This window comes from Schistocerca americana, chromosome 3, assembly GCF_021461395.2.
Source record: "Schistocerca americana isolate TAMUIC-IGC-003095 chromosome 3, iqSchAmer2.1, whole genome shotgun sequence".
NCBI classification, from domain to species: domain Eukaryota; kingdom Metazoa; phylum Arthropoda; class Insecta; order Orthoptera; family Acrididae; genus Schistocerca; species Schistocerca americana.
Genome location: NC_060121.1, coordinates 146,300,473 through 146,310,579, shown reverse-complemented (window position 1 = coordinate 146,310,579; position 10,107 = coordinate 146,300,473). Strand labels below are relative to the sequence as shown.

At 43.1% G+C, this 10,107-nt stretch overlaps 1 pseudogene; it reads left to right on the top strand.

Moving 5' to 3' along the window:
• The first annotated feature begins 5,261 nt into the window (after positions 1-5,261).
• Positions 5,262-5,379, top strand: LOC124608068 (annotated as a pseudogene).
• Positions 5,380-10,107: the final 4,728 nt, after the last annotated feature.

Here is a 10,107-nt window from a genome sequence, read left to right as displayed (position 1 = left end):
AGCGCCCGGCGGAACGAACGCCAATGCGCCTCGCGCGTAAACATACCGTACCTCCCCCGCCGCGCGTTCATTACCCAAGTTGAGCGGCGCGGCCACCCAGTCAGCTGCGCCGAACCGTTCCGTTTCCACGCTAGCCGCTCGTCCGCACGGCCAACTTCCGCTGCATAGAAATTGCGCCTTTTGGAGGCGAGTCCCAGACCCTTCTGCATAAACGGAAGAATCTGCTTACGGCGAGTGGAAGATGCGGCGGCGAAGTCGTACCCGCAAACTGGAAATGCTACCTCCCGCCTGCACACCACGTCAGTTCTGTATCCGTCACGTTATCTCTCGCCCGGAGCACTGATATGATGAAATTCATTCTATCGTGCAGGCGCGGCATTACACACTGGAGCGCCAAAGGAACTGGTATAGGCGTGCATATTCAAATACAGAGATATGTAAACAGGCACAATACGGTGCTACGGTCGGCAACGCAACCAATTCGAGTCTACGCTGAGTACGCGAAAGAACTTGCCCCCCTTCTAACAGCCGTGTACCGCAAGTACAGAGGAACGGAAGATTCCAAATGATTCGAAAAGAGCACAGGTAGTTCCAGTTTTCAAAAAGGGTCGTCGAGCAGATGAGCGAAACTATAGGCCTATATTTCTGACATAAATCTGTTGTAGAACTTTAGAATTTGTTTTTTGCTTGCGTATCATGTCATTTCTGGAAACCCAGAATCTACTACGTAGGAATCAACAAGGGTTCCGGAAACAGCAACCGTGTGATATCCAACTCGCTTTATTTGTTCATGAGAGCCAGGAAATATTAGACACAGGCTCCCAGTTAGATGCCGTTTTCCTTGACTTCCGGAAGGCGTTCGATACAGTTCCGCACTGTCGCCTGATAAACAAAGTAAGAGCCTACGGAATATCAGACCAGCTGTGTGGCTGGATTGAAGAGTTTTTAGCAAACAGAACACAGCATGTTGTTCTCAATGGAGAAACGTCTACAGACGTTAAAGTAACCTCTGGCGTGCCACAGGGGAGTGATATGCGACCACTGCTTTTCACAATATATATAAATGACCTAGTAGATAGTGTCGGAAGTTCCATGCGGCTTTTCGTGGATGATGCTGTAGTATACAGACAAGTTGCAGAATTAGAAAATTGCAGCGAAATGCAGGAAGATCTGCAGCGGATAGGCACTTGGTGCAGGGAGTGGCAACCGACCCTTAACATAGATAAATGTAACGTATTGCGAATACATAGAAAGAAGGATCCTTTATTGCATGATTATATGATAGCGAAACAAACACTGGTAGCAGTTACTTTTGTAAAATATCTGGGAGTATGCATACGTAACGATTTGAAGTGGAATGATCATATAAAATTAATTGTTGGTAAGGCAGGTGCCAGGTTGAGATTCATTGGGAGAGTCCTTAGAAAATGTAGTCCATCAACAAAGGAGGTGGCTTACAAAACACTCGTTCGACCTATACTTGAGTATTGCTCATCAGTGTGGGTTCCGTACCAGGTCGGGTTGACAGAGGAGATAGAGAAGATCCAAAGAAGAGCGGCGCGTTTCGTCACAGGGTTATTTGGTAAGCGTGATAGCGTTACGGAGATGTTTAACAAACTCTAGCGACAGACTCTGCAAGAGAGGCGCTCTGCAAAGCGGTGTAGCTTGCTGTCCAGGTTTCGAGAGGGTGCGTTTCTGGATGAGGTATGGAACATATTCTACCCCCTACTTATACCTCCCGAGGAGATCACGAATGTAAAATCAGAGAGATTAGAGTGCGCACGGAGGCTTTCCGGCAGCCGTTCTTCCCGCGAACCATACGCGACTGGAACAGGAAAGGGAGGTAATGACAGTGGTATGTAATGTGCCCTCCGCCACACACGGTTGGGTGGCTTGCGGAGTATAAATGTAGATGTAGAACGCCTATATGACAACAAGTGTCTGGCGCAGCTGTTAGATTGGTTACTGCTGCGTCAATGGCAGGCTATCAAGATTTAAGCAAATCTGAACGTGGTATTATAGTTCGCGCACGAGCGATGGGACACAGCATCTCCGAGGTAGCGACGAAGTGGGGATTTACCCCTACGACCATTTCATGAGTGTAACGTGAATATCAGCAACCAGGTAAAACAACAAATCTCTCGCTGCTGCTGGAAAAAGATCCTGCAAGAACGGGACCAACGACGACTGAAGAGAATCGTTCAACATGACAGAAGTGAGACCTTTCCGCAAATTTCTGCGGATTTCAATGCTAGGCCATCAACAAGTGTCAGCGTGCGAAACATTCAACGAAATATCATCGACATGGGCTTTCGGAGCCCAATCCCCACTCGTGTGTACCCTTTATGGCTGCACGACACAAAGCCTACCCTGGGCCCGTCAACACTGACACTGGACTGTTGACTGGAAACATATTGCCTGGTCGGACGAGTCTCGTTTCAAATTGTATTGTGCGAATGGACGTGTACTGGTATGGAGATAACCTCATTGATCCATGCATGTCGGCAGGAGACTGTTCAACCTAGTGGAGGCTCTGTACTGATGTGGTGCGTGTGCAGTTGGAGTGATATGGGATCTCTGATACGTCTAGATACGACTCTGACAGGTGACACGTACGTAAGCATCCTGCATCCATTCATGTCCATTGTGCTTTCCGACGGACTTGGGCAATTGCAGCACAACAATGCGACATCCCACACGTCCAGAACTGCTACAGAGTGGCTTCTGAGTTTAAACATTTTCGCCAGCCACCAAACTCCCCAGACATGAACATTACTGAGCATATCTGAGATGCCTTGCAACGTGCTTTTCAGAAGAGATCTCACGGATCTATGGACAGCCCTGGAAGATTCATTGTGTCAGTTCTATCCAGCGCTACTTCGGACATTAATGGAGTCCATGCCACGTCGTGTTGTGGCACTTCTGCGTGTTCGCGGGGGCCCTTCACGATATTAGGCAGGTGTACCTGTTTCTTTGGCTCTTCAATGTTTTAAGCGTACGGAATACTACGGTACTGACTGTTTCAAGCACAATGCAAGCGAGTCTTTGGCGTTGCATAGCAACATATACCTCGTGAAGCCGACTCTTCCCACCGCATAACGCCATTGCTCGCTTCTCGGCCACTGTGGGACGTATCGTTTCGGTTTTGTGCTTTCAGTAACCTACATCCGCGATTATTAGAAGAATTCACTGCAAGAACAGCGAAAATATAGTACGCGACTAACTTTTTCCCTTTCGGTAATTTCTGGGTAGTATCAGCGTGAAAAAGTTTCTTGAAAGCCTCACATTGTGTGTACAGTTTGCTGGAAGTGGCTAAGCACTCACATTCTGAAATAACAGATGAATATAGTCTGGATACGGTTCCATTAAGATATCCAGGGTTATTCATCTGCCCCTACTTCTGGATTTTATGCAACCCGCAACACCTTCAAAAATCATGCACCAGATTTTCTTGCTCGCTACACACAAACTACTGGTCCTACAAAAATAATGAACAAGACCTTTATAAAGAAAATTTAATGTAATTAAATTTTGAACTGGGATACCTGTTAGCTAGAGACCATGGTTTTCAAATTATTCAAGAAAAACGAGTTAGGAGATCTCTTTTGTACATTTTTCTTGAATAATTCGAAAACTACAGCCTTCAACGACAACATATCCTGGTACAAAATTAAACTACATTAAATTTACTACAGAAATGTCCCGTTCATGTTCTCTGCAGGATTAATGGTAACGAGCAAGAGTGCATGAAAATCTTGTGTTTAGTATTTGAAAGTGCTGCAGGTTGCATGGAACCTAGCGGTTGCGGCAGCTGAATCACTTCACCACTTTTCTTACTATGTTAAGCCTTCAGTATAAGATTATGACCTCTCAGTGAGTAGATTACGACAGCATTTTCAACTTTTTAATTCGGTTAATCAAAATACATGATACACTGAAAAAATAAATTTTTTGTTGCCCCTGGAAGACAGTAAACAGACAACCTGCAACTGGCACTGTTCGCCGTTTTAGTTTAATTACACAAATTTGAACATCAAAAACACTTCGTAATACTGTTGTATATGCATTCATGGTATGCGCTCGTGCTGTTGCACGTGAAACAACTGTAGGTATTTAATATATATATATAGCAATTCACCACAAACAATAACAAGTGTGAAGTCATCCACATCAGCACAAAATAAAAACACACACTTACACACGATATGTTTAGGTTACATGATAAATCACGCAACTTTGAAGGTTGTTGATTCAAACATAAACGTAGGGATTTCAATTCCAAACAACTTACATTGCAACTATCATACAAAGAATGTTCTGGGAAAGGCGAACCAAAGGCTAAAATTTATTGGTAAAACACTTAATACTGAAATAAATCTACCGAAATTACTGCCTACGCTATGCTTGTCCGTTCTCTTCTGGAATATTGTTACGTGGTATGGGATCCTGACCAGATAGGAACGATGGAGTACATCGAAAAAGTTTCAAGAAGTGCAGCACGTTTTGTATTATCGAGAAATACGGAACAGAACATGACGGATATGATACGCGAGTTGCGATGGTAATCGTTAACAGCGTACGGCTGACATCATATTACTGCGCTTGCGGGCAATGGGGATGTGTGGTGGACGTAATATTACGTTAAGCGATTTATGATGATTTTCTACGGTGTCAAACGTATATTTACCCCTCCGTATATTTACCCCAAAATCGTCTGTGACGTCTGCAGGCTTCATAGTTTCTGTTCGTTGGTAGTAGCGTTATGACTAGAAAAAGAACCTGTTATCGTCTCTTGTTTTGTAGGCGTAAGCTGATGTTCAAACTCTCTGTTTCGTGAGTTTTTTGTGCTTTATGTTGATTTTGTGTTCAAAATGTGCAGTGAAGAGGAGGAACGCCGGAAGCAATTGATTTACAAAGCCCTTTTACTATTATGCAGATCATGAAAACGAAATGATACAGTTTGACGATGATTCAGATTATACGTTTATCGTTTTATTTTCGCAGTTTCTGTTGTTACGAAGGATTCTCCTGCGGGTAAATTACTACCCACTATGGATGCAAAATTTTATTTCGTTCTTGTGTCGTGTGTATTTCTTTAGATTTAAATTGCCTGTTAAAGAAATTTAAACAGAAAAATCAACTGTTTGGTTATTAAGATGTACACCTGAACAGTACAACTCTTTTTCAATTTTTTTAAAAATAATAATTATTAAATTGAAGTTTTATTTGTGAATTTAGATTCAGCACTATTAACGCCAAGGGGCAACGGCCTTGCCGCAGTGGATACACCGGTTCCCGTAAGATCATCGAAGTTAAGCGCTGTCGGGCGTGGTCGGCACTTGGATGGGTGACCATCCAGGCTGCCGTGCGCTGTTGCCATTTTTCGGAGTGCACTCAGCCTCGTGATGCCAATTGAGGAGCTACTCGACCGAATAGTAGCGGCTTCGGTCAAGAATACCATCATAACGACCAGGAGAACGGTGTGCTGATCCCACGCCCCTCCTATCCGCATTCTCCACTAAGGGTAACACGGCGGTCGGACGGACCCGGTAGGCCACTCGTGGCCTGAGGACGTAGTAGTATTAACGCCAAGGTATGTAAATTTAATGTAGAAAATCCAATAAAACCAGAAAAATTTTGAAATTCCCACTACATATTTGCACACACGAATTATAACCTCCAAGAAAACCACGTATTTAGGCCAGTCCACAGGTGATGGCAGCTACGTACAAGACCAGCACTGCAAGTGTTACAACGAAGGCGTCCTCGATACCACACAGTCCCGACTGCCTTAATCCACGGCTTTCAGGACGTCATGTGAGGAAATCGTGACTTGGGGTTCACACGATCGATGTTTTCGGAATCCATGCTGGTTGGTACGGATAAGGTGATTCTGTTCTAGATACCTTATTACATTATTTTAGCTCAGAATATGTCGCAGATTTAGAATAAGCAACTGCGGTTGCCGGCGTCAAGAGTTTGGACATACAAGGCTCTCCCTCCGTTTGTAACAGGGAGATGAAACGCGGTCCAAGGAAACGGCTGGGCGGGGTGTGCGACCACAGCCGGGAACAAGCGAGCACCGAGTGGACGGCGCGGCCGGTCCGGATCAGACGTGAAAAAAGTTTGCCGGTCGCTCCGCGGCGCAAAGAGTGTGGGAGAGCCTGGGAGGAGGGGTTGTGTGTGGGAGGGGGGGGGGGGGTTGTGGCTGGAGGTGAAGGTTCGGGAGGGGGGGGGGGGGGGCGACTGCTGGCTGCAGCTACACGGCTGCAACTTGCTCCGCAGATACACAATAAACACTAATGAGCCGCCGGCTCAGCTATTGCTGGCCGCGGGTCGGTGGCGCCTACGTGACAAAGAGCAGAAGAATAGGGCGCGGCGGCAAAGAATCCGGCGCGTCATTAGCAACTACACAGCCGGTGTGGACCAGAAGAACAAACGACCGCGCTCCTTGCAGAATTGCTTATCTTTCCTCCCCATTTCCAGCAATAATGAACGAGCTCCACCTAAAGTAGCGCTCGACAAGCTGTGTTTCGTGGGCAAATTTTCATTCAAAATTTTTCTGGGGGAATTAATCATTGATTAAGAGATGATAAAATGGGCATTTTTTTTAAGGAAAAACCATCAGATAATATATCGTTGGTGGTATACCTGGTAATAAATAAGCAACCAGCAGAGTTTTTTTTGTTTTTTAGTAAGATTCATTCAACCATATACATGTTTCCGACCCACTGCAGGCTCATCAACAGATGGTGACGGAAAGTGTACGAAACCGAAAGTTTCTTATGTTTTAGGTACTTACAGTGCACTACCTTGTGGCACACATATCAAACCTCTTCCTATAATGTATATTATTAAGCTATGTGCACAAATATATACAGTGTTCAGCTGTACTTGTTTTACACTGATTCACAAAAAGTAAACATTTAATGTTTTTACAAAGAACATAGATGTGATAGATATTACACTTATCTACATGATGGTCTTGGCATGAGATAGATTGTATTACAGTACGTAATATTACTAGTACAGATATTATATTTCCGCAAATTCTGCTGGCTGCTGGAGCGTTTTTATATCGACAATATAATTTTAATATGGCCCAACAGTTATACAAAGGGCAAAAAATAAAAATAGAGTGAAATATTTACTACGTAATTAAAAACTTTTTATAAGTTACTGAATGCCATAGTTGTTACATGACAAGGATAGCAAAACTTACGCGCGAAGAAGAATGTGTGTTATTATTGTCATTTTTTTTGTTTTGGTACCAGGATGTCCTGGAAATTCTGGAAGAAAAGGTTTTGAGTTGATTCAGTTTGTTAATTTAGGATTTTTTGAGGTGATTTTAGTTTGTGGATATAAATCTGTCATTGTTCAAGGAAGTCCATCTGTATACCTTTCTCAGCAACTTTAATGCGATAGGAGACCTTCTTATTGATGTTACAAGTAAACGAGTCACCCAGAAATATTACCTGTCCGAAGTCTGACGTCAAACACACGTGGTGTAACATCCACCTCCCATATATGGGCAGCTTGGTCATCAGTAGGAAGGTTCCTCGTCTACGACAAACAGTCCCTACTATACATTACTATCTCGATGTGCTTTCTACTACAACATGTAAACAAACAGATCGCCACGAATCAAAATTTGTTGCAACCAGCCACAATTATCAAAACGTTGAAAGCTCACTGCAGGCTCAATTAATATTAAAAATTTACACGCAAGCGCGAAATGGAGTGTGTCTGTGACGGCCGCAAGGCGTCTTTACATGTTCCAGCGATTTGCAGCTTTTACAATGCTGGTAGGAGACAGCTAACAACTATACAACCTGCTGCTGTTTTTATGGTCTGATTTCCCGACAATTAAATACATTGTTACAACATTTGCAATGCCAACACAACAAAATTCAGCTCACAATGGAGCTGGGAGTACCTTCTATATACTATTTCTTTGGATGTTAACATAAACATGAGCACAAGGGCACAATTATTTACCGTTCACAGAAAACGCACACCTATAGATACCACAATCCCTGGAAGCTCCCAGAAGCCACAAAGACACAAACATGCAGCTTGATACACCACAGAGCAACGTCTCATATCAGTTCCACAACCTGAACCTGCCTTTCAAACCGAACTACAGTCTATCAGAATCATCGCTTCCAGTAACACCTATACCTCTACCCTGACTGACAATAACACGAAAATAGAAAATGTGTAAAATTACACTTCTTCTTACGCTGGCCAACAGGGACCCGCCAAAAGTTACACAAAATTATCCACCATTCCTATACGTTGGCAAAATTTCAGATAACCTCGCAAAAACTTAACGCCTCGGAGCTATAGATTTGTGTTTTACAATAACAGCAGCAGATGAAAATTTTCATTCAATAATAAAGACAAAATGCAACCTTCGGCACAGGGAGGTGTGTATCAAATCAGGTGCAAGCACTGTGGAAAATTACATGTCAGTCAGTCTAGCAGAGATGCTGCAATTACGTTATTTGAACGAGAGAGAAGTTGCAGATTAGGAAATACAGATGCAACTTGTGCGGAACATATTTTAACAGAGAACCATCCACAAAATGTAGATTAAGAAAAGTTGGAATATCAACTTCTTGGAAATACATGAAATCAGTAAACATATGACACAAAACGGGAACTTAACTTCAAATGAGCAAACTCAGTATCCTTTTTCTCCCCCTGCTAAATTAAGTTTCAGTTGTACAGATATTAGATTACAGTTATCAACTCAATTTTGTTTTTCATCTCTTCCTATGTATAATGATATCCACATAATCTATTTTTCATTTCTAGCTAAATACAGCTATTTGTGCATGACACACAAGTGTAATTGGCTAATGGTTCAAATGGCTCTGAGCACTATGGGACTTAACATCTACGGTCATCAGTCCCCTAGAACTTAGAACTACTTAAAACTAACTAACCTAAGGACATCACACAACACCCAGTCATCACGAGGCAGAGAAAATCCCTGACCCCGCCGGGAATCGAACCCGGGAACCCGGGCGTGGGAAGCGAGAACGCTACCGCACGACCTCGAGCCGCGGACACAAGTGTAATTCATTCGGTTCTAAACATCCTGTACGCATCACTTTTTTAATTTTTTTTATCTTTTGTGTAAGTAATACCTACGCAAGTAGCTCGTCATTTTATTTGTGTTTGCGACATTGAGCTGTCGTCTGGTTAGGGAGTAAGGAGACAAAAGCCGGTTCACGACTAAGTAAATAACGTACTTTGCAGAACATTAGGAAAGTGAATCCTATTTAATATCATTCATGTTACTGGATTTCCACACGTAACGATCCCAGGCGATTCTGCTAGCCTATTAATTATTAGCTCTTCCTTCAGTTCCTCCGCATTTGCCCTTTTTTCAGCTCCTATCTTCGTAAAGAGGCCGAGCGTGATACATACGGAACGGAGATGACACGTCTGGTACTCCATCTTCCAAACATGTGTAGAGGTTTTGCTTATCTTGCATAAATATGATGAGTAATGACCTCGGTTAGTAAGGAAGAGCACTATTCCACACGTTGGACGGAGTGATAAGCATTCCCGTGCATACGAAAAAAGAAATTCAAATAATCTTAGACCTTTGCGAGAGGATTTCAACTGTATCTGATGAGTGGCTAATATGGTTCTCTCGATTACCCGCTTGATAAATGCTGGTTCACACAGTACCTGCTTAATTTTACTGAATTCCTCTGAACCGGAATTGCGAAAACAACAGGAATTAAAAGATAATTTAACACTTTTTATGCCGCCAACTTCCCATAACAGCTCTTGTTGTAAAACAATCAGCCAAGTAAATTACATATTGGTACTCGTGAAGACAAAGGTGGTTTGCTACTGTCCACATTATGTTCTTTTTAATGTCAGAGCGAGTACAATTTCTCTCCTGTTCGTACTTTGTATTTTCAGCACAAGTTTATATTTAACGAGTTCATCATCTCCACATTTTGCCTAGCAATCGGATGAATATAGTTAATCGACGACTAAACCGGTGCAGTCACGTGTGTAAGAAGGCGCCAGGCTACAGGTTGAACGGATAGAGGCAACCATCTACCAGCCCCAACAGGACCA